Below are 25813 nucleotides of genomic sequence, written 5' to 3' on the forward strand. Positions count from 1 at the left end.
AGATATGGGAACTAATTCTAAGCTTGAAAATCAACATTTCTGAATAAATGGTTAATTGAATTTCAACTAAACTCAGGTTTGTCCTACCAGATGGCAGTCCTGTTGAATGATTCTTTTAATTCGTTACTGGTAAATTTTATAACTTAACAGCAATAGAGTTTGCTAAATTTTTTTAGCTAAAAAAAACAACAACCAAAAACCAAAACCAAAACCAAAAATGGTTCTTGTTAGTCTTTTAATGCATTATTATACTCAGCTTGATTTTCTAGGTGGAGCAACAAAGCAAATTCTCAGTTTTGTCCTGATGGACTTCATTTTCTGTAAGATTCTATATACGTAGGAAGTGAAAGGGGCTATATCACGGAGGGTATGTCTACACTACAAAGTTAATTCGAACTAACGGACGTTAGTTTGAATTAACTTTGATAGGCGCTACACTAGCGCTCCGCTAGTTTGAACTTAATTTGAACTAGCGGAGCACTTAGTTCGAACTAGGTAAACCTCATTCTACGAGGACTAAGCCTAGTTCGAACTTACTAGTTCGAATTAAGGGGTGTGTAGCCCCTTAATTCCAACTAGTGGGAGGCTAGCCCTCCCCAGCTTTCCCTGGTGGCCACTCTGGCCAACACCAGGGAAACTCGTATGCCCCCCTCCCGGCCCCAGACCCCTTAAAGGGGCACAGGCTGGCTACAGTGCCCGTGCCAGGTGCAAGCCTGCCAGCACCCAGCCAGCAGACCCTGCACCTGGCACGGCTCGAGCCAGCCACCCGATGCCCCCCAGCCCTTCCCCTCTTCCCGGGACCAGGCTGGCGGCTCCCGGGAGCTTGCCCGGGACCGCAAGAGGCAGGCACCCGCCTGGTCTAGTGCGGACATCGTGGACCTCGTCCACGACCTCCGCACTAGGCACAGGAAAGTGGCTGTCTAGGGCAGGAGAGCTGCCAGCCTGGCCACCCAGGAACAGGTGTGCATGAAAATTAAGGTGGTCCACTGAGACCCCCGACCCTGAGCCCTGAGCTTACAATGGCCGTACTGGGTCAGACCAAAGGTCCATCTAGCCCAGTAGCCTGTCTGCCGACAGCGGCCAACCCTAGGGACCCTGGAGGGGATGGACCGAAGACAGTGACCAAGCCATTTGTCTCTTGCCATCCCTCTCCAGCCTTCCACAAACTTTGGGCAGGGACACCACTCCTACCCCCTGGCTAATACCACTCCATGGACCCAACCTCCATCACTTGATCTCACTTCTCTTTAAACTCTGTTCTAGTTCTAGCCTTCACAGCCTCCTGCAGCAAGGAGTTCCACAGGTTGACTCTTTGCTTTGTGAAGAACAACTTTCTGTTACTAGTTTGAAGCCTGCTACCCATTCCTTTCCTTTGGTGTCCTCTAGTCCTTCTATTATGGGACCTAATGAAGAACTTTTCTTGATGCACCCTCTCCACCCCACTCATGCTTTTATAGACCTCTATCATATCCCCCCTCAGTCTCCTCTTTTCTAAGTTGAAAAGTCCCAGTCTCTTTAGCCTCTCTTCATATGCAACCTGTTCCAAACCTCTGATCATTTTAGTTGCCTTCCCCTTTCCCACCCTCTCTCTTCCCCTCTCCCACCTCCTTTTCTCAGTCTCCCCAAGTTTTGTTCAATGAAGAGAGATTCTATTTTTGACCACACGTTTTCTTTATTTTGTACATCAGGAAGGGGGGCTAGGCAAGGGTACGTGGAAGGAGGTGAGGGAGGAATGGGGTACGAGCCCCCGATGGGGAGGACTGGGCTGGCTCTGCGGGCTTCTGGGGGTGGGAACTCTCCTGCAGCCCCCCAATTGCCCCCTCTCGCCAGATGGCAGCCTGCGGCAAGTGCAGCCGGTCTGATGGCACTCAGGGCACTCCAAGCCAGGACTGCTTTGCAAGCGGGGCACCCCTGAGAACTGTCTCTCCGGGGCGGGGGTCGGGACCCTTTAAGCACAGCCCTCGGCTAGCCTGAGGCAGCAGCTCCACGCTCTAAGTCCTCATCTGATGCCCTGCCGCACTGCTTCCGGCCATCCTTAACCCTGGTTCAGGGTCCACTTAATGTGGACATGCTAGTTCGAATTAGCAAAACGCTAATTCGAACTAGTTTTTTAGTCTGGATCCGTTAGTTCGAATTAAGTTAGTTCGAATTAGCGCTGTAGTGTAGACATACCCAGAGGTCTATTAAAATCATGACTGCTGCGGAGAAAGTGAATAAGGAAAAGTTATTTACTTGTTTCCATAACATAAGAACTAGGGGTCACCAAATTAAATTAATAGGTAACAGATTTAAAACAAACAAAAGGCAGTATTTCTTCATGCAACATATAGTTAACCTGTGGAACTCTTTGCCAGGGGATGTTGTAAAGGCCAGAATTTAACAGGCTTTTAAAATGACCTAGGTACATTCGTGGAGTTTAGGTACATCAATACTTATGAACTGAAATGGTATCCCTAGTCTCTGTCAGAGGCTGGGAATGGGTCATAAAGGAGGGATCACTGCTAACACTGAGGACTAAGCAAAACAAGTGTATGACAAATTTTAGAGCAAAATTCTGTTCTTTGATCTGATTTTCAGCTCTCTGAGCTTCAGAGTAGCTGGTGGTCACAAATTCTTCACGTGCTTTTCATGCAGAATAGAAGTTTATCATGCAGAATATAAAAAAGGGGTGAAAAAAAGAAATTGTGGAGGCCTGTTCCAAGAAGGCTACATGAAAAAGTTTCCTCCTGCCCCTATCTTTCAATATATATTAATAAATATAAACTTATTTTTCCAACACTTCCCCATCCCCTCCAAAAGTGGATTTCTTGAAGGGCAGGGAAACATTATTAGAACTGGGCAAACTTTTTGCAGCAAAAGAGTGTACACGCTGAAAAGTCAACCCAAGTCTACATGTGAATGTATGTCGAATGTGCTGTAATAGTTCAGCCAAACCGAAATATTGAAATGGTCAGCAATATGGACCCTCATTTTAATTTGCATTCCCAGTGTATTTTTAGGGGGTCACAAAACAGCAGGAGGAGGAGGTGGTGATGCCTTCATTAGAGTTTTTAGCGCACTGGTTAGAGCACTCCTAGGGGGTGTGGAGGACGCAGGTTCAGTACTTCCCAGTGCCTGAGAATGAAGGGTTTGGGAACTGGATGGCTTACATTGCAGAGCAGTGCCCTTGCCACTGAGTGACGGGCCAGCCTAGCGTGGTCTTTCTCACTCTCTCCGGAAGCTGATCCCTTTGTAGAAATACTTAAATAATCATGGGAGCAGGGTCTTGAACGGGGTGGGCAATAATTTTAGATGGAGGGGCCACTTGGCTAATTTTTGAAGTGGCCCTGGGCTGTCCCAGAAGGGGCGGGGCCTCTGGCAGAAGGGGTGGAGCCAGGACACTTTCATGCTCCCCCTCACACAGACACTGATTGGCCTGGCAGTGGGGGAGCGCATGAAGTCTTTGCCCTCACCCTGCCCCTGCCTAGAGAGAGCTGCTATCTGTTCCGAACAGTTTCCTCTAGGCACCCGCCCCCTTGCAGGGCAGGAGGAGATTTTGCATGCTCCCCCTAGTCCCAGGCCAATCAGAGCCTGGGGGCGGGAAGAGCATTTTGCATGCTCCCCCCAGCCCCAGGCCAATCAAAGCCTGGGGGCAGAAGGAGCACACAAAGTCTCTCGTTCCTTGCCCCCGTCTTGCAAAGGGCGCACGGCACTTTTAGGGAGGAGGCAGGGAGTGAGGGACTTTGTGCACCCCTCCTACACCCAGGCCCTGATTGGGCTGGGAGCAGGGGATTGGCAGGGCATCCATGGGCCAGATCCACCTGCTTGCTGGGCCAGATCCGACCTGCGGAGGCCCCTTTGCCCACCCTGGGTGTGTCTAGACTACATGGCTCCGTCGACGGAGCCACGTAAAGTAGTTTACTCGACATAGTCAATGTCATAGACAAAGCCTCGTGAAACGAGGTTTACAGAAGCAGTCGACAAAGGCTTCCCTGTCGACCGTGCTGCGTCTCGACTGCCATGCTGTGCCGGATCAGCTGATTGTCGGCACAGTGCGGTGGCCATTTTTATTTTAATTAAAGGGGGATTATTTAAATCCCCGCTTCATTGACTATGTTGAGTAAACTACTTTACATGGCTCCGTCAATGGAGCCATGTAGTCTAGACACACCCAGGGTGGGTAGTCTAGACACACCCCCAGGTCTTGAAGCTTGGTTGTATCTTAGGTGAATGTCCTAACAATCCCCAGACTAGGGAGTCATTCTCATTCTCTTTCCCTGGCCCAGGGACAATTCAATGCCATTCATAGCAGCAATTCATAGCAATTCATAAAGGCAATGAATCCCCAATTTTCAAATTCCTTTTCCACATAGTTTTTCTTCATGCAGCGCACAGTCAACCTGTGGAACTCCTTGCCAGAGGATGTTGTGAAGCCCAGGACTTTAACAGGGTTCAAAAAAGAGCTGAAAAAATTCATGGAGATTAGGTCCATCAATGGCTATGAGCCAGGATGGGTAGGAATGGTGTCCCCTAGCCTCTGTTTGTCTGGAAATGGATGATAGGAGAGGGATCACATGTTGATTACCTGTTGTGTTCACTCCCTGGGGGGTATCTGGTATTGGCCACCATTGGAAGACAGAATACTGGGCTGGATGGAATTTTGGTCCGACCCAGTATGGCCGCTCTTATGTTCTTATAAGGCAAGGGAGAGAACTGAAGGCAGGTCTCTGACTTTTGGGTCACTGGACATTTTTTGAAAAAAAAAATCCTTTTCAAACTGAAATGAAACTTTTTTTTTTTTAGATTCTTCAGAATGACCAGAAAAGCAAAAAATCTATTATGTGCCCAGTCTTGCAAATGATTTTGGTGGGGTGGGTGAGTCCGTTTGTTTGTTTGTTACTAAAAATTAAAATAAAATTTCATTTTGAAATAAAATAGATACCAGGCTTGGCGGTGCAACCGGAAAACGTGGAAACAACCCCATGGGTTGCAGAGACAGTGGGCCTGATTAAAAGTGCAAATTAGATTTAGATTTCCTGAATATCCAACAGCCGCTAAGCAGTTTTTTGTCCTTTGTTCACGAACGCTTCCATTAAAATCTACAAAGGGTTTGAACTGGATTAGACTCCCACAGTTACTTTGAAATAACAAAATACAACTTGGCTGACAGGGGCCATTTAGAAACCTTTTGCAAAAATGATCTGCAGAAACGCTAGCGCTCACCAGTTACAAAATGTCTACTCTTGCCTGGCCCCTTTGCCAAGTTCTCCTTTTGTCTTGCCATGAGGAGGATAAATTATCCGACTCGCAGAGATAAACCGCGGTGAGGTGAGATTACTGAAGCTGAACACTAGAACTCCTGGTGCTCCGTCCTCTTTCGTTGCTGTCTCTCTGCCAACTTTGGTTTTGTTTTGGTTTTAAGCCCTTCATGAATAAACTCCCACATTTGTTTGTCTTTTCTAACACCCCTCCCCCCCAAACCCCATGCAATTAATGTTAAGATTTTAAATATCTAATTTGCACCGAATGGATGGAATACAGCAAAATATGGTATCGAGTTAATGCAAGGAATTGTCGGCCCAATGTACTGGATGCCTTTTTTCTGTTTCAAAGTGTCTGCCATGTGTCAGGATGTATGTAGAACTGCTACTATCTACCTTCTACCATAAATACTTTACGATCTGACATATTGTGGTTACGCTAAACTTTCACTTAGGATTGTGCTTAGGACAAGTGAAACACTGTTTCCCTACTACAGCCTTGATATTCTTTTACAATCTCTGTCTACTAGAAAGATCAATTTAAAGGGAAGGGGAAATCAAGAGAGGTTTCCCTCCAATAAAAGGGCTGGCAGGATTTTCCATCCTCAAGATAACTCCTTCCATAGGACCCATAGAAATATGACCTAGCTGGAGGAGAAGAGAAAAACATTTGGTCAATGGAAGAGAAACGGCTTCTAATAACGAGGATTCCCATGGCACCTTAGAGACAGGCGTACTTGTTTTTAAAGTAACAGGCTAACGCAGCTACCCGTCTGTGCCTCTATTAATCTTCACTGTGGTATCTAGATGTTTCTGGGGTTTGTGATTAGGAATATTTGTGCGTGCATCCGAGCAGAGCTAAAGGAGAGAGTGAATTCTTTGCCTTCATTTTCCAATCAATGCTCCGAAGGATTGCTACTAGGGATGCTGATACTGTTATGGAGTTCCATTTTTTTCCTGGTAAGGAGAGATCCAGCCGATATCAGTAACAGCAGGACAAATCTTCTGAGAGCAGATGACAGATAGATACTGTCTATTGAGCTGGATGAGCATTTGGCTTTGTATTTTGTGCCTAAAACATGGTATTTAAATAATTTTGTAACAGGTAAGAAATATAGAGATGGGGTTGCACGGTAGAACAGCGATGGGCAAGCTAAGCTAGTGAGCGAGCTGCATGAATGTCCCCATTCCATCATCTCAGTGGGCTGCAAGATTGTCCTAACCAGGATGGTCTCCTGCGCTTGCGTACCTAGAATTTGTGGGTGGTGCCGATTGAACCGTTTCAGCGCTGTGATTGGATGCAGAGGGAGCACAGTCACTGTGGTGTGCAATCCGCACGCCCCTTCCTTCACGGGCCCTTGCTGTGCTCACAGGTCGCTTTAATAATACCAGCAGGAAAAAAGTGACGTGGAAGGAAACCAGCGGATTCGGGCAACCCTATGCATGAGCAATGGGAAACAAATTGTCTCGTGGGCCACACATAGAATCCCAAGGCCCACAAGTGGCCCTTAGGCCACAGGTTCCCCCTGCTGTGCTAGCGGGCGAGGTCAATAGGAACAATGGAGTTCAAAGAACAAGGAAGAGGGTAGGACACCTCCGTCCAATCCAATATTTGTATTTCTGGGGTGAGTCTGCCTGCTTTGTACCTTTGGGGTTTGGGCTCTGAGCAAACCCAAAGCAAGACTCAGGCAGAATATTTTAGTGTCGCCTTGCTTTGCAGTAGGAATTGCTGGCAACTGTTCTGTGTATTTGTGTATTGTTTTTGGTGCATCAAGTTGTGTGCAATTAGTCTGTGAAACGATACGATCTTACCCTGGCTATTCCTGGAAGCAACTCCCTGTGTTGTGGAGACACATTTGCTCTGCTTGTTACACCTTTTGTTCCTAGACTTGAAAACAGGCCCCTGTTCTTCAATGAGCGTGATGCAGGTGCACATTCCCTGTGTGCGTGGGTGAAGGATGCAACCTGCCAGCAAGAGACTCATTGCAGGATCTGGCCCTCAGACGGTAAAGCCCAGATTTGCTGTTCCACTCAGAGCCACAAGACTTACATGGCTATGTTGCGTTTCCCAAAGTGGCATAAGAGCCTGAGACCTAATGAGACAAAATTGTGTCACCAAGAGACACTGGTCCAGTAAAAGATGTTATCTTACCCACCTTGTGGCTGTGTTGTCACTCTGCAGAATATTAACATGGCTGTGATTGATCTTGCAGAGTTCAATTTATCAGGTCTAGTTAAGACCCGCTAAATCAAACTCAGAAAGCACCCCCATTAGTGGCCAGTACTCCTGCTCCTGTGAGGAATAAGGGAAGTCAATGGGAGACTTTGCTCCTGTTGCCCTCCCACTGTGGGGATATTGGGGAAACTTGAATGAAGTAATGTTGATCCCTGCTACATAATTAATGTAGCTGGAGTTGCATATCTTGATTTGACTTTCCTCTTTAGTGTAGACCTGGCCTGCATCTCTAACATCCTGGGACTGACACAGCCACAACAACACTGCATGCAAAAGTGCCTCAATCATTTTTTAAAATGAAATTTAGCCGTTTCAGGGCAATTTCTTAAATACCTTTGAAAATCTGAGCCTAAATTCTTCTGGGCAGAGATGGTGTGTTCCTGTGTGTTGGAGAATTGCTCAGAATGGTGAGTCCTCATTCTGACTAGTCATTTTTGGGTGCTGTCATGACACAAATGATAAATGATCATAAAAAGTTCAAAAGTCAGCCCCAATGCTTTCCATTAACAATGTGCATAAGTTTGCAAACCTTTCACCACACTTGGCCTGAGTTAAGAGTTTATAACAACATGGGAAATTAAGAGATTTTCATGTTTCAAAACACAATTTTAGCACTTCCCTGTTAGGGAAGCTTCGGCATGAACAGCTCCATAGGAATGTAGGATATTAATTATTAAGCTACCTTGGAGGAGGATTTTAGGGGGTTGTAACCAGCTCCAGTTGCAAGGATTTGTTATGCCTACCTAATCCTGAAATCAGAAGAATACAGTGAAATATTGCCACAAGTCACTGTGTCATTTGGAGTAGCCATGGCAAAATCAACACACATTAAAATTCCTCGGGGAGTCAAACTGGTACTAGTACTAATGTGTCCTGTTCATGGGATCTTATAACTCCCTGTGGGGCCCAAACGACACCAGGCCTCATCTGCTTTTTCCGACTGAATTCTGCTGCTCTTGCTGTGTGGTCTTTGGCATGTTAAGCTTCCCTTTGGCGTGCTGAAAATGGTGGCGGAACAATTAAACGCATGTCTTGCAATGCTTGCTTGTGTAACTCTAAAAACCTCTCTCAACTTGTAAAATCAAACACCTTGGGGTATTGTTTGGACAGTGGTTTATAGAGGCAGCAGATGTGCAGAGCATGCCATAGGAATTCATATCTTCCGCAAGCTTTACCTGATTTCCGTGCCTGAAAGACGTGTAAGCTGGAATGTAAGACTCGCTCCTTCTAGCTCCTGTCTAACAGGACACCCTGAGCCATCCCCTTTCATTAGCCATGGTGTCTGAGCAGCTGTGCACGATGCAATCTATAAGGCTGGTGTTTATTCACATTTTAGACGTGAATAATGTGAATTATTTCCTGGATCCAGCTCCTGAGGGTTGCACCTCCCTGCCCCCCAGCATCCTCCCGTGGGGCTGGAGCACATAAAATCTACTCATCTGCCCCCCTGAGGCTCTAATGTGCAAGGGTACTGTGGGGAGCATCTTTCCACTTCTCAATCAGGGGTCACTTCTGACCAGCCACCAACAGATTTTTCTATGGGTCAGTGGCCCCCGACTCAAAAAAGTTTCCCCCCGTCCCTGAGCAGGGGGAATTCCTCAGAATGACTTTGCACGCACATTTGCGTGAATTCTTAAATGCCATTGGCTTTAACTGCACCCGTGCCCTCTCTGGGGTCGTTTCTCACCAGTACTGCCAAAACAGCTTTATTAGAAAAGCCGCTCACAGAAAGCAAAGCGTAATTCTGAGCGTGGTTGAGTTGGGAATCGCAAAATTTGTGTTCCATAATAGGTGATTTGAAATTCTCATAGCTAGTCAGACAAGGAGTCCAATCAGGAAATGGAACTCCAAGAGGATTTGTGTAACTATTATTTATTTTTTGTATGACCATACCTCCTGGAAGCCCTAGTCACGGACCAGGGTCCCATCGTGCTCGGTGCTGTACAAACAGAGAAGAAAAGGACAGTTCCTGCCCCCAATGAGCTTAAAGCGTGAGCAGTCACAATCAATGGATACAAAAAAGCAGGGGAGTTCCAAAAACCAATGATATGCTACTGGTCAGCCTGATAGGCAGAAGTCTCAGCGCCCCAACAGCCTAATCGTTGTCAAGTTTTTTGTCGGAACCAGGCCAACAAAGAGTTTTAAGGAGGAATTTGAAGGAGGCCAATGCATTAATTTCATGGTGCTTACAATAAGCGCCTTCCACACGTGAGAGGTGGCCTGCGAGAAAGCAAGAAGATTCTTGTTTGAAAATGTAATGTGTGTGAGGGAGGCTGGCATCTTGGCCATTGAGAGGCGGGAATCAACATTTCAATGTTGAATTAGTAAACTGTTTGCAAACCGAGAAAAAAAATGACCTTCATCCAGCAAATCACTCATTAAACATCTGTAACTGCAGGTTTGAATATTCTGAATGCAAAGTTTCCATTGCCAGCTACACAAGTTCTAAACTGCATGGAGATTGGCAGCAGGGGGACAGGGATAGAAAACTTTCTCCCTTGTATCTTGACACTTGACTGGGAGGATAAGTTGTAGATGGGTGGTGGATGTGTGTTCCCTATGGGTATGTCTACACTACCCCGCTAGTTCGAACTAGCGGGGTAATGTAGGCACACCGCACTTGCAAATGAAGCCCGGGATTTGAATTTCCCGGGCTTCATTTGCATAAGCGGGGAGCCGCCATTTTTAAATCAGGGCTAGTTCGAACCCCGTGCTGCGTGAGGAGTACAGCTAGGAAGCCTAATCCAAACTAGCTACTCTGTGCCGCGTGTAGCCGCGTGGCACGGGGTTCGAACTAGCCGGGATTTAAAAATGGCGGCACCCGGTTTATGCAAATGAAGCCCGGGAAATTCAAATCCTGGGCTTCATTTGCAAGTGCGGTGTGCCTACATTACCCCGCTAGTTCGAACTAGCGGGGTAGTGTAGACATACACTATAAGAGTCACTGTATCATAAGGACATAAGAATGGCAATACTGGGCCAGTCTAAAAGTCCATCTAGCCCAGAATCCTGTCTTCTGATGGTGGCCAATGCCAGATGCCCGAGAGGGAGTGAACAGAACAGGTAATCATCAAGTGATCCCTCCTCTGTCACCCATTTCCAACCTCTGACAAACAGAGGCTAGGGACATCATTCCTACACGTCCTGGCTAAGAAGAGTTGATGGACCTAACCTCCATGAATGTATCTAGCTCTTTTTGAAGCCCTGTTAAATTCCTGGTCTTCACATCATCCTCTGGCAAGGAGTTCCACAAGTTGACTATGTACTGTGTGAAGAAATACTTCCTTTTGTATATTTTAAACCTGCTACCCCCTTTGAAAGGATTGCTGTCACTTTCTTTGCTTGGAGGGATGAACTGACATGCTGAGCGACACCGTTGTTTTCAGTGTCAGAAAACAATGGGGAATGATACCCATCCCCTCAAAGAATGATCGGCGGGGGGGGGGGGGGGGTGATGACTAGAATAACGGGACACTGAGCTTTTCACCTCGTCCTCGCCAGTTCAGATGTGATCAGAGATTTATTCCTGCCTCTTGTCATTTTGGAGGCTAAATCTAAAAGGAGATCCTTCCAAATCCATGTTGGTAAGAGGTAATGAGCGGGTGGAGGGGGGGCTTCCATCACCTTTGCCCATTCTAAACCTACTCTTAGGAAAAATAGAGGGCTTTACTCTTCAGGCTTCTAATCTGCCATCATCTTTCACAAGCACTAAATTCACTTTAAGGGCCACATTTTCAAAGAGTCCTCAACCTGGCCTTAATTTGCCTTCATGCCGCTTTGGTGCAATTATATATTTATTTATTTTTTTCTTTCCCCATAAATCCATCTCCCCAGCCTCTTAATCAATTTAATTCCTTCCCATCTGAGGTCAGAGACGGAAAGCGTTGGCACCCACTTGTCGTGGCTGCAGACATCACCTGGAGTGATTTTATACCACTCGGGGTAGATTTTTCTTGTCTTAAAACAAACCTGTTATCTATGGCCACAGTGGGCCACCAGTAGGCAGGCCATGGATGGCAAGCTACATCATGCATCCATGAAAGGGTTAACTGCCAACACAGAACACAAACAGAGAGATGCGAGCAAACAGGCCTGAACCGAAATCGGACCCATGGCTTCCCTCTAATGAAAACCAGATCACTCCAGCAACAATCGTTCCAGTGTTACTAGACACCATTCCTGGCTTGGGAGAAGTGTCACTGTTGTTGTTTTTATTATATAGTTATCTATATCCATACACTGAGTCTACAGTCAATGCATTTGACCATCTGGGGTTTTTTTTCCAGGGGAAAATAAAGTCTGCCCAGTCAATCGATTCTATATTTCTCTCCTGCTCCTGAACTGTAGGGTCACTAAACAAAGAAGAAAAGGAGTTTGTAAGGTTAGTAGGCCAAATAGTCAAATGGTGTAAACGGATGCAATTTCCTCGATTTCTATCAGCAGCTTACAAAAAAAATGTCTTGCATTTTATACCAAACAAACAGTATTGACCTGCTTTCCACATAAACAACCATTTGTTTGGAAATCCCAGCAGTCGCCACCTTCTTGAAAATTTGCGCAGTTGCACAAGAGTGTTATAAATTGAAAGGAGACTTGAGCTAAGAAATTTCTACTTTATAGTGGGCAGCTGGACTGTGAGAAGCCAAAGTGAAAGATTAGAATTTTCGTGGACCACTTCTTGCGGATGTTTTTATTGACAGACACACTTGTTAGTGATTTTATTAGGCAGAATTAGCGTCTGTGTCTCACAGTAATTTCGAAAAATATTGAGATCAACCTATAAAGTATTTTCTGTCTCTGCAGTGTAGGACAATGAAAACATGCTTTCCCACCATTTTTTGTTTGGGTTATGAATTTTTTTTATGCATCCCCGTCAATCCTGGCACATTCCCCTCCTTGTGGTTGTGTTTCTTTGCTATGCTTATCTCTGCCTTGTTACTGGCACCCATTTCTAAAAGAGACATATGCAAGCTTCCGTAGGTTTCAAATGCCAGTCCTTGAAGGAAATATAAACATTTTAAGCTTTAGCAGACTGCATCAAAATGTGCAGTCTGTCTTTTATACTGTCCATATAGATTTTGTCCTTTGTAAAGGATTTGGAAGAGGTAACAAAAGGATTTTGATCTTACTGAAGAAAAATAAATCTGATTTCAAACTTTTGACAGCACTGAGCAGTTTTATTAACTAGTCAAATCAAGTAAGAAGGTCTTTATGAATGTATCCTCCTCCTTGATATCTCTGAACTGGCAAGTTGTGCTTCTATGAAAGCTGGAATTTTGATCTTACATAAATATTCCAGTGCTTTTTAAACATGTTCCAGATAGACATTTATTTTGGCTACAACGATATTTTCCTTTTATTGCTGTTATGAGATTCAATATTTCCAGAAATAACTTCTGAAAGGTACACGTGGGTCGTGAGCATGTGCGATCTTCACATACAGCGAAGCAGTATTTTAAAATGTATAATGTACACTAACCGATATGTTTTCGAGAAAGTGATGGGTATTTTTATGAAGCTCACGTGATTTGGAAGGTATTCCTATTTATTCATTAAAAAACAATATGTATCCCTTGACACACAAGTAATGACATCCCTAAATACATACACTTATGATTTACTTAGTGTGTATAATGAATACTAGCAGAAACCCAACAATTTAGGTTCATTCTCAATTTTCTTTATTGTGGTCTGGGAGCTGTCTTTGGGGGCAGGTTTAAATCAATGTGCAATGGTTTAAATCTGATTTAAACGGTAAGCTGTGTAGGAAACAATTGCTCACTTCTGTTCTAGCAGCTCCCTAATGACATAGCTTATGATACGGGGTTGGGGTTTTTTCACATTAAAAGTACTTTACTGTCAATAGCGAAGTTCTACAGCAACCCATCAGGAAGGCAGGCAAATATTGTTATCCCCTCTTGTGGGTGGAGAAACTGAAACACGGAATGCACGTCTCCACTGCAGCTCAGAACATAAGCTCAGGTGTCTCGCACTGCTTCAGCAAGCGTGCTAAAAATAGCAGTGTGGATGTTACAGCATGGGCAGTGATATGGGCTAGACCCAGGGGGCTTGTATTTGGGCAACTAGCCCACCCCATCACCCATGCCAAAATATCCATGCTGCTATTTTTAGCGTGCTACCTTGGGCAGGGCGATCTCATGTCTGGAGTGGAAGGCACATTCCCAGCTGCCATGCCGATGTCCTATGTGAGGGTAAGTGCCTGGCTAAAAGCCGCGTTAGGAAGTCAGTGGAGAGGACCAAGTTCAATCATGGGTAAGTATAAAAACAACGAATAGTCCTGTGGCACCTTAGAGACTAACAGAAATAGATATATCATATCATGAGCGTTCGTGGGCAAAACCCACTTCCTCAGATGAGCAAAACACGAGATGTATATCGTTAGTCTCTAAGGCCTGGTCTACATTAAAGGGGAAAGTCGACTTAAGAGACGCAAGTCCAGTTACGTTAATTATGTAACTGAAGTCAGAGTATCGTAAATCGCTTTTTGGCCCTGTCCACCCAGCAGGAGGCCAACGGGAGCACTCATTCTCATCGACTTCCCCTACGCCTCGTGAGGAGCAAGGAGTATCTACGGGAGTGCCCTTTCAGTTCAAATTAGCAAGTCTTCACCAGACCCACTAATTTGAACCCCGGAAGATCGACTGCAGCAGCGTCGATTTCTCGTAGTGTTGACAATCCCTAAAGTGCCACAGTACTCCTTGTTGGTTTTAGACACAGGCTAACACGGTGATCCCCCTGAGACATTTATAGATGGTCTGCCAGGCCATGCTGCTTCCGTAATTTACTAAATGACATTTGTGTGTAAATATTCGTGAAGGGTACGCTTCCACAAGTGGGAGGTTTGACCAATCAAAACCATTAAAAAATTCAGCTGCTTCTCCACGGTGTCTGAATTCACCCTGGACTTGGCCAGTGGGCAGTAACACTTCCATTGACTCCAGCTGCAGTAGGATTGTACCCTGCTTTCTGCAACTAGGAGAAGGTATCTCACAAGACAAGAAGCAATGGGCTTAAACTGCAGCAAGAGAGGTTTAGGTTGGATTAGGAAAACTTTCTACCTGTCAGGGTGGTTAAACACTGGAATAAATTGCCTGGGGAGGTTGCGGAATCTCCATCATTGGAGATATTTAAGAGCAGGTTAGATAAATACTTATCAGGCATGATCAGGATGGCGCTTGGTCCTGCCCTGAGTGCAGGGGACTGGACTTGATGATGTCTCAAGGTCCCTTCCAGTTCTCATGTTCTATGATTCTAAGATTGGGTGTGCAGCCTGTTTTGCTTCTAGATCAAAAGAGAATTCCCCTGCGTGGTCCTCCTTAGCCTACCACCCAGTATTTCAGTATTTCCACATTGTGTCCAGCCTGGAACCCAACACCTTGGCGTCAGGAAAATAAATAAATTTCCACATCTTGTCCTGTGGTTTGTAACAGGATGGATCAGTTGATAATTGCCCTGTTTGGTTAGTTTGGAAGCATCTGGCTCTGGTCACTGTCAAAAAAACAGGCTACTTGGGCTAGATGGGTCATTGGTCTAACCCCGTGTGGCCATTCTTATGTTCTTAAACATTTCAAACTCAAGCCTGCTTTCTTAAGAAATGTTTCCTCCATAATGTGTTTTTGTAGGGCTGCTTTTGGGAGCTTCTATGCCACTTGTAGTACTTGTAGGGCTGTCCAAGATTCTACAGTCGGTAGTGGTATTGTAGGGCTGAAAGTATATGTGTATTGCTCATTTTGCTGTGTTTGAAACACTTGATCTTAGATTTTGGTGCAGAGTTATGCGGAGATCCATGTAAGCACAGACATTCAATCATTTATCTAGTACACACAAGCACGTACATTCTCACTCTTTGTAGCCTGATGTTTTCAGAAGACTGCATCATTTCCCATTCATTTCTGCAACACTCTGCAATCTGCTGACCCAAGCCAAAACCTCTCCATCGTCCTGTGCCCTCTGGGAGGAGTAAGGGATTTGTGAATGTGTGAAAGCATTAGCTGCCGGTTGTAACTGGAATTGAGCCTAGAGGAACCCATATCCTTCTGCGGGAACACTTGTACTGCATTATCTCTGGAATTGGCCCAGCTTTCAAAACCAGGAAGTATTAATAGGAATAAATGTGAAGGCTATTAGCACTTGCAAAACTATGATTTATTATCCGTTCTTCATGGGAACGATTGTTTGGTTGCATAAGGTTATCTAGTTCAATATAAAATGTAATTGATGGATTGGTACCTTCAGTGCAGAAAGATTCAAAATTGAGAGATTCCTCTTTCAACGTAGTGTAGATAGACAAGCCCTTAGCACTTTCTTCTCGATACCAGCAGGTTCCTAGTTTGCAGCGATAGCTTTGAGATAGAACACGTTTACATTTGCTCTTTCATAAGTTCACAACAGTGAGAAAGAGGGGAAGATGGTCCAATGCGGTGGGAAGAAAGCTGGCAGAGTGTAAGGGAGATCTGTATGGTTGGATGTGGGGCACATGAGTGGGAACCAGATAGTATTAAGGGTCTCTTCAAATCAGTGGGTAGAGGCATGGGGTGAGTATCTGCAGGAACTAGGTAAAAATGACAAGCTAAGTAGGAATTGCAGGGCTAACCAGTGACTATTAGGAAGAAAGGATCTGTGCTGTGTTTACACATAACTAAGCCCTATGGCGCAGGACTACGTATTGGTTTTAAAGTTACAGGCTAACACGACTATCCTTCTGATGACACGTCTACACTACGGAGAAGATCGACCTCGGAAGGTCGATCTAGCATTCCATTTAATGGGTCTAGTATAGACTCACAAATTGAATACTGAGGGCAGACCCTGCAGGCTTTGTGTACTCCCCGTTCTCTGAGGAGTAAGGGAGGCCGATGGGACCATGTGCGCCCATCGGCATGCCGCAGTGTAGACACGGTGGCGGCTCGGATTAAGGTAAGCCAAATCCAGCTATGCATTTTGCATAGCTAGATGGCATACCTTAAGCCGACCTGCTGGGTCTAGTGTAGACCAGGCCTTAGCGACTAAAAAAAATATATATTGTGTCACGAGATTTCATGGGCAAAGCCCACTTCTACACATGAGCTTGCTTTCAATCTGAAGCCTGGTGCAGGTGTAACCCACACCCTTACGGCTTGTCTACACTATGCGGAAGATTCAAAAAAGCATATGCAAAATCCACAAATTCAAAAGCTCTGCTTTCAAAAGTGAAAGTAGTCGGGACGCAGCTTTTTCGGCAAACACCTCCCTTTTTCAAAAAGCCGCGTAAACCTCATTTTTTGAGGAAGAATGGCTTTCGAAAGTGAGATCAGAAGAAGTCGTCGCAGGTTCAAATCCACTTGGTGGCAGTTAAATAGACACATTCTGATTCCAAATGAGTCTATTCGCTTCTCATTCTGATTTTTGCTTGTCACGCAGCCTCGATAGCTTGGGACTAACTGTGCACAACCTGCCTAGGTTTTGCTAAAGCACCGTTCCTCCAGCCATTCCGTGAGCACGAAATCCGCTCTGAACTTTGAGGCACATCCTGTTTGATGCCTGCTGCAGTTCCAGCGCGTCAGTGAGATGAAGGGAAATCTTTGCTGTACTTTACAGTCTTGGCTGCCTTGATTATAAATCTATCCAGCTCTACTGAGTGAAGTATCAAACAACTTCTGCTTCAGAAAAAGTAATACAGTGCCCCTGGTTTTGCCTACTTATCTAATTCTTCCCTCTTGAGCCACTCTTACTTCCACTAACTCTCTTCTGCTGCCAGTTCTTTTGCCCCCCTAGTCAGTCTGTTCCCTGTTAAATCTCTTCCTCTGTCCTCTCCTTCATCCTTTGATCTACTGGTTAGGATTCAGCGCCTTCATTTTTTGCAATTACCAGTCTGGAGTAAGGATACCCTTGACCTCTTCCCAGCAGTCTGGCCAACATATGGGACAGAAAAACTGGCTTTTATTTCAGGCTTTTTGGATGGATTACACCGGTAGCAGCTCTGCTGGGCTTGGTGCCCTGTTGATGATAAAATGATAGGCACGTTGCATAGAGAGCGACGCGCAGAGAAGCACTCTCTGGCTGGAGCTGGATTTAATGAGCATAGCTCACTGATAGAGGATCAGATGCGGTGAGGGAGTGAAGAGAGGGGGGCCTGGCATTTCGAGAGTTAAACAAAGCCTTATGGCCCAGCTAGCCCCGCCCCACTTTACCTGTAGCCAATGCCAGGCCTGCAGGAAGGATAAAAGGAAGGAGCCTGGCTCAGTTAGCTGCTGACCAGCAAGGAGACTGGAGCATGGTTTTGCTGTCTACAGGACAGAAACCAAAGCCTGTCCACTTGGCCAGCCACAGGAGCAAGTAACCCCACTTCCCCTGGGACAAAGGGGGAAACCAGCTAGAACCCTAGCTAATGGGAAAATGGACTCTTGGGATCATGCCCCAAACTCAAGGACTATACTCATATAGTGGGCTGGGGTTTCTAGTCGGGGCACCAGTGGCAGGGTTCTGCACCCCTTTCCTGCTGGCTAACTCTGGGACCCTAACCACTAGGCCACCCTGCTGCCCTTGAGACCCAGCCACTGGTGCAAAAAACGTATTCCATTCATCGCTCTGGTAGGAGGAATCTTATGTCAGGTTCTACCTCACTTGCCCCATAGCACAGTCCAGACAGGAGCAGGCTCTGTGTGGCTCTCAATTCGTCAAGGAATCCTTAGTGCTTTCCAAGTTCTGAGAGTCGACAAGGCAGCACAGGGCAGCCCAAATAAATCAAACTGCCATGGCTGCTTTGCAAATGCTTAAGGCAGGAGGTAGATTTCTGTTTGCATCTCAGGCAGAGGGGTAGAGCCATTATACTGAAAGGCCACATCTATTGACACTAACGGTACGACTACACTGAAACACTATTTCGAAATCACTAGCGCTATTCCGAAATAACTTAGTTCGCGTCTAAACAGCAGGCAGTTATTTCAAAACAGTGTCAAAATACTGTCAAGCTGGAGGACTTCTTGCTCCGATTCCTGTCAGCCTCGTACGAGGAGTAAAGGAAGTCAGAGGAAGAGGGCTCTGTTTCAAAATAAGTGCTGTGTAGACGCTCCCTATTTCGAAATAAGAAACGCAGTTGACGTAGCTCAAATTGCATCACTTATTTCAAGTTAAGCGCTGAAGTGCAGACACACCCTAAGGCAGAGCTACTTAACATGCAGCCCATGGGCCTCATGCAGCCTGTGGCTCGTTTGCTTGTGTCCCGCGGGCAGTTTGGGTTTACACATGGCTCAACATGCGGCCCACAGGTGGGATCCTTTGAACGTAGCCTCCACTGGGAACACGCTCCACAATGGCGAGGCGTCGCCCAGTCGAGGTGAGCATTGAAAGACGCAAGAGGGTCGGTTGGCTAGAACAGACGAGTACAGGGTGTCGGTATTTCTAGCCCCCCAGGAGCAGGCGCTGGGAGCGCTGGGACATTGTGGGAAATGCTTTGTATGTATGCCCCCCGTCATTGTGAAATAAGCTATTTGCATATATCTGCATGTATGTGCAACCACACTTAAGTTGCTGCCCTCGGCATGTGCTGTGAGTATCATTGTGGCCCCCGGGGCTTCCAAAGTTGAATAGCCCTGGCCTAAGGAGTATCCTAGGAGAAAAAATATAACCCGAGAAAGATCTGACATGCTGCAATCTGTCGTCTCACGCCTCCGACATGGCACCAATCAGTACTTCCCCCGCCTCTTGACTTTATTTACCCAGTCTTAAAACATGACAAAATGGTCACTTCCCAGCTAGTTTTTCAGGAGACTGGTGACTAGAGGTGGAACAATTTTGTTTGTTTTTGTGTGCTTTGTTCTACTACTTTGTCACGTTCATCAAATCAATACAAAACATGGGGGAACTCCCCTATGAAAGAAAATGCAGCACTTCCCTTTGAAGATGTACAGTTTTTACCATGCTCAGTAAGTATCTTAATCTGCAGAGGACAGGGAGGGCTGTGTGTATAATTTCAATGAACCACCAATGAGACATCTCCTCCCCTCCCCATCCCCCCCCCGCCCCGCACAGGTAACTGTGTTTCAGATTGATTGGAATCCTATCTTCAGTGTATAGTAATAATCCAAAGTGAAGATGGCATCTTGCAGTGAATGGGGGAAGGAGCTAGGAGCTGGAGAGATGAGTCTAAGCAGTGATGTCAGCCTGCTTGGAAATGTATCTGTGGATTTAAATGACATCTCGGGGGACAGTATCAAACTTCTAAATTTCATTCATCCATCAGATGGGAGAACAAGACCCGGCTTTCAGTCAGCCGGGAGCTGGAGTTTTCTCCTGGAGTCATTGAGCTCAGACCACACAGATAAAGAACTTCTTCTGTTCCATTTGAAAACGTTTCAGGGTAGAATCATCTGTCGCTGGGCGCTGGGCCGGAGGCTTTTCAGCTCTGATTAAAATAGGGAGTTCAGCATAACACTGGAGCTTTTGAAACTCTCTCCAGTCCTGCCCTCCATCTTAACTTCCAGCGTTTGCTTGAAAGCTTCCCAGGGTTTGAAGCAAGCTGCCTGGCATGCAGCTATTACCGATCCTGTTTTCATTCCAGGCGAACATTCCTCCTGGAAAGGATGGGCTGTGCCTAGCAAACATTTTGCTGTTTGTGCTTGAAAAAAAAATGCCCTGAAAGCTCCCTGCTTTACGTGTGAAATTCGTTCACTTCCTCCCATCAAGTATCTTCCTTCCTGAAGCCCACAGCCCAAGTTAAATGAGCTTTCTGTGGGGTGGTGAGTTAGAGGAGATTTTAGTGACCAAATCCATACCCTAACTCAGGCTAGACTCCAGCCTATCTATACCCTCCCTCCCTCTCAGGTCTTGTACAGACTAGGATTTAAAGAGGTGTCCTGACAACATGCCTGGGAGTAACTGACAAGCTTGTAACGTCGCACGTAGACAAGGGTCACTGTCCTTCATATGTGCGAAACTGATGGAGTGAAAGTCTATAGGAAATGTCAGCTTTCGCCCACCCGTTCAGCGTGGGTAAAGTGATGCACTGTCTTTAGTATGATAGATGGTTAAAAAGTGCTACAGGTGACCCCCGACTTACAACCGCTCAATCTACAACCCCCTGCACTTACAACCACCTGCCCCCGGTACATCCGGCCCAGAGAGCACTCGCGCCTCACTGCTTTCCCCCGGCACAGCCCCCACCCAGTCCTGGGAGCAGCTCACACCGTGAACTACAACTCCCAGGAGGCAAAGCGGGCCAGAAACGGAACCCCCCATGTTTATCATTGGACCTATGGGAAAAAAGGGTTCGATTTATGACCGCTCGACTATAGTTATTTCGGGTTAGCTAATGGGCTAACAACACAATTTTTCCTTGGCCTAGCCCAGGGATTCTAACCCCACCTAGACAAAACCCGTCTCCTAATCCAACCTTAGAGATGAACCATCTGCAGTTTTCGTGCACCCTGATGTAAATACAGAGACAGTGCCTCTTGTCCTTGCAGGTCCCCCATGCTCTCTGCCAACTGGCTCATTAGTAGTGGCTTATTTATACACTGTCTAGAGCAGGGCTACTCAACTTTGGAAGCCCCAGGGGTCACAGTGATACTCGCCGCAGGCCGCAACTTAAGTGTGGCTGCATAGACATGCAAATATATAAGCAAATATATGCAAATAGCTTCACTCACACTGAGGGGCATGAATACAAAGATTAAGGCAAGACTACACAACAGTCAGGCCCCATCTGCTGATATTAATAAAATGCAAAATTTACCCGATTTCCATCGATATGACATCCCTTTTAATGCTTAGTGACAGTCCAGGAATTGAACTACTAAAACACGTATCAGCAGAAGACCATATATTGTGGACCGTGTTCCCAGTGGAGGCCATGTTCAAAGGATCCCACCCGTGGGCCGTGTGTTGAGCTCTGTGTAAACCCAAACCGCATTGCGGGCCACAAACAAATGGTCTGCGGTCCACGTGTTGAGTAGCCCTGCTCTAGAGCTTCCCTCCCTCCATGTCCTATGCTTGCAGAGAGCTGTAGACCCCTTCCTTGTGTGGTGGCCTTGTCTCCACCCTTTTCTGCCTTATGTGCCTTCTTCAACTCGCTGGGCCATGCCGGGGCCCACCAGCCAAATGTCACCTCCAATGAGGTCTCATTGGTGGGTAAAGACATTCTGGTGAGAGGTTTAGACTTGCTGCTAACATACATCTCCATGCTGCTAAATACGAGCGGTCGTTAGGTTGGGATTCTGCCCAGTGACACCGCCTCACGGTGATGTGCATCTGTGCTTCATGTGGGAGTCCATCCCTTTCAGATTGGTTTGATTAGGTGGAAATTGGCAAATCTGATCAGGTGAATTTGACTTGGTCTCTTCATAAGGAGAGTGAGAGGAGCTTCTCCTTACCTTTAGACACTCTCTGCAAGCAATATGTAAAACACAGGACTTAGACCAGGTCTACACTAGGGGACAAAGTCGAACTACGAAACACAAAGCCAGCTACATGACTAGCTAGCTGGAGTCAACATATCTTAGTTTGACCTCTCACAGTGGTGATGCCATGGAAATTCAATGGGAGAAACTCTCCTGTTGAGCTCCCTTACTCCTTGTGACTCCGTGGAGTACTCTCCTCTATGAGGGCACCATCAGTGGTCGATTTAGTGGGTCTTTACTAGACCTTCTAAATTGAACCCCAGGAGATCAATCTCCACAGTGTTGATTTCCCGGTAAGTAGAAACAAGGCCTTACAAAGCTCCTGACTATAAACACAGGCCTTCTTATATCAATATGTACAAGGATTTGATGGGAAAGACTAACAATCACTCACCTCTTCCCACTATCCTTTCCCGCCTTACCAAGTAACCATGGAAACAGAAGAGCATTACAGCAGGCCCAGGTCAACTCATTCAGTCTCTGTTGGGCAAAAGAAGGATGTGAGTTGCCCGCACAAGAACGCCCAAAAGAAAATGCCTTCTGCCAACTGCCTCGCTTCTAAGCTAGGAAAATCTTAGTTCAACTAGTTCCATTGACTGCAAATGGCAGCCATTGCATAAAGAGAGCAGATTTCTGGGCCACCCAGAGCCCAAGCCTAGTACACATTTATAAATCAAAACCAGGACCTTAAACACTGCCTGGAAATAAGTGTGGCATTGACTGTAAGGTGGTCTAACCTGCTCTAAGTGTAAAACATTGCCCGATCAGAGGGTATTGTAGTTCTTTATGTTTCAGAATAGTCCCAAACTGAAGTCTAGAGAACCAGGAGACTATAGCAGGCTAGTTTTGAAATGACTAAGCACAGAGACAAAGGCACAAACCCGACTGCTCCCTATTGATCCAGGGCAGGACCTCCTGGCCCTAGCAAGGCAGCCAAACTGCAGAATTATGTAATGAGTGTCTGGCACACTCCCCCAGTCAAGGTAGCTGATGTAGTCTTCATCATTTCTTCCAGATACTTGCCCTAGTGGAATAACACTATTGTGGTCTTGTCTGTATTGGGCCTCAGATAGGATAACGGTAACTATTAGTCTCATCTAGCCATTGGCTAAGTCACTAAACTGCCTCAGCCAAACATAAGAATGTAAGAACGGCCATATTGGGTCAGATGTAAGGTCCATCTAGCCCTGTATCCTGGCTTCCAACACTGTCCAATGCCAGGTGCCCTGGGGGGATAAACAGAGCAGGGAGTCATCAAGTGATCCCTCTCCTGTCACCCACTCCCAGCTTCTGACAAGCAGAGGCTAGGGATGCCATTCCTATCCATCCTGGCTAAGAGCCATTGATGGAGCCATTGTCCATGAATTTATCTAGCTATTTTTTAACCCTATTAAAGTCCTGGCTTTCACAACATCCTTTGGCAAGGAGTTCCACAGGTTGTGTGTGTGTTGGATGAGGGCAAAGAGGGAGCAGCGTGTCTTCTGCATACTGAAGATATTAGGGCAATTCATCCTTGGCCCTGTTGATGGTTCTGCATTGACACTGGACAGGAGAGGTGATGAGAGAGCCTTTGGAAAGCAAAGAGCCAGATTGGAATAAGAACGAATTGAAAACTTTGGCCAAACCTTGAATTCAGACCCAGAGCACTCTTTAAAAGTTAAAAAAAGAAAAGAAAAGAGTTCTTAAAAATAAATGTGTTTAAGAAAAATCTGTCCCTTGAACTTCCTGTTTTGCTTAAATTACAGGAAACAATCGAGTTACAGCAAGGGAGAATTGGCTTCAGAATCTCCAGTCAAAATCAAGGATTGTTGAAAAACTAAAGATGTGGACTATTTTTTTCTAGATATTTCAGCCTGATTTCTAGTACACATGAGTTTGGGAAACTTTAGATAAGGCTCTGGAACACAGCTCATTATCCTGACTCATTTTACTGGAAGCTGCCATTGAAATATATCCCCAGCTAACTATCTAGCAAGACTCAGTCAGTACATGTGATTCAAATGATGACCTACTGTATTCACATCCTATCTGGGTCATCATTAACCAGACAAAATTCATACTGCATGACAAAAGCTGTGTGTGTCATATTTATGGACAGTTCTACTACGCCAAATGAGCAAAACCACATAGAGAGCAAAGGAGTATGTCACTTACATTAAAACAAAAATCAGCTTTTCTATTATAAAATATTAGACTGGTTAACTTTGCATCCTAACATGGAAAGATACATTTTCACCTTTGTTATGCCCTCGTTAGTGGTTCCTGGCACGTCACATTAACTAATTTGAGATCGAATTATCAAATTTGCTCATTGCTGCTAGCACTAATTTGAAACCGTACAATAAAGAACAGTTTGAGAGGCAGATGAAAGGTTGCCACCCACAGAGGCTCCAAGACCTGTCCCTGGTGTATCACAGCAAGGTTCGGAAAGATTTTGGGTAATTGCAGTCATGAGCTGGAGTTGATTGAAGAAAATTATACCCTGGTTTTTTTAACAAGTTTTTTTTCCCTTTTTTTTCCTTTTTGTGTATGTGTGTGGGGTGACGGGGGAAGCTTTTCCTAAATTATGTGGTTAAATACAATTACAAGGAAGACAAAGTATTGCATTTATAATAATTTTATGAAGACTGCAGTTACAACTCCTTTCTTCTTAAATCTTATTGAAGTTGCTGAAGAATTCTCATTTAAATGTGATTGCTATTTTTTTAGTTTTTAAAAGTGTTAGTGTGTCTGAGGTTTTGTTTTGGTTGGTTGGCTGGCTTTTGTGTGTGTGTTTTGTCTTGTTAGACTTTTCAACTTTTAACCGCAAAAATCTTAATGATATAGTTTAACCCAAAATGATGGAAAATCTTTTACATTCTTATTAATGCGAAATTTTTACCATCCAAAGTGATTTTTGACTTTAAAGAGAAAAGTTTCCCATTGACTAAGTCTGAATGTAACACATGTAACACAGGCAATTTTCTGAACGTCTTCCAAAAAAATTTCATTCTTGCCAAGAAAGTACTAACAGAATTCCTCTTTCCCAGCAAGTTTGTCGCAAGAATAGGTAAAAAGAAAACTAAAGAGTTGAATTTGGGACCTAGAGTATTTATGGCTTTGTAATACAAATGCAAATATCAGCAGTTAATCTGTTTTGGAAATGTAACAGATACTGTTATAGACGTGAGACAGAAATTTCTGAGATGGCCTGCAAGGATTCCTTGTGCAAGAAACTTGAATTTTCAAAGCTCCACAGAATGAAACAGGAGGAGCCTGGAGAGAAGCATTTTCTTTCTGACCTTCCTGAGATAAATAATTAAGATGGAGTCTAGATAAAGATCACTGTCAAAGGTCAGAGGTCAACTTGCCTAGCTGGCCTGCTCACTCCAGCAGTCACTTGGCGGCGGCAGCTGCATGTGTGTCAGCAGGAAACAGGAAAAGGGTTTTGCTCGGTGGGTAGGGGGTGGCGTTGAGAAAGGAGAGGCAGCCAAGTATTATAGTGTATATCAATTAAATGGTGTTTATAAAAAACTCCTCCTCCTAGCCAAGGTTCAGGGGGCAAATTAGGAGATGCTAATAAGGCTTGAAATTTGGAGAGTGCAAAGGTTAAAATGTTCTCTTCTTTGGAGCCCTTAGGCATTGCTGGCTTTAGAGCAGGCTTTTCAGCTGTTCAGAGTGGGGGTATGAAATAAAAGTGATTATTACATGTGTGCTGAGGCATTAGAAACCTTACCCCGGGGCTCCTTTCTAGGCTGTACACCCCAATGCCCCCTGCCTGTTGCACCTTGGATCACTCATGCTTTAGCTCAGCTGGGGATGGAGGTTTTGCTGCAGCAACTCCTGCCATCTACTTGTTCGGTCTGGGTATCTGCCTCGAAATCACACGTTCAAGACTCTCAAAGTCCATTCTGAATCAGAAGAGTTTCCTGTTTCCACTGCAGCAAGTTCCTGGAGTTGAG

General features: G+C 45.4%; 1 protein-coding gene and 1 long non-coding RNA gene across 7 annotated transcripts in view; one reads left to right on the forward strand and one right to left on the reverse strand.

The window, feature by feature from the left end:
• PRDM16 (PR/SET domain 16) overlaps positions 1–25813 on the forward strand; it is a 539129-nt gene that overhangs the window by 332894 nt on the left and 180422 nt on the right. The gene's annotated exons all lie outside the window — the stretch shown is intronic.
• The window catches only part of LOC142819435 (uncharacterized), a 98980-nt gene that overhangs the window by 55112 nt on the left and 18055 nt on the right, over positions 1–25813 (reverse strand). The window contains exon 2 of one of the 2 annotated variants that reach the window (XR_012897333.1): positions 22267–22352. The exons of the other annotated variant lie outside the window; for it this stretch is intronic. This is a non-coding gene — a long non-coding RNA (uncharacterized LOC142819435). The remainder of the gene's footprint in view (positions 1–22266; positions 22353–25813) is intronic. 2 annotated transcript variants of the gene reach the window in all.

The sequence above is a fragment of the Pelodiscus sinensis genome, chromosome 23 (assembly GCF_049634645.1).
Source record: "Pelodiscus sinensis isolate JC-2024 chromosome 23, ASM4963464v1, whole genome shotgun sequence".
NCBI classification, from domain to species: domain Eukaryota; kingdom Metazoa; phylum Chordata; order Testudines; family Trionychidae; genus Pelodiscus; species Pelodiscus sinensis.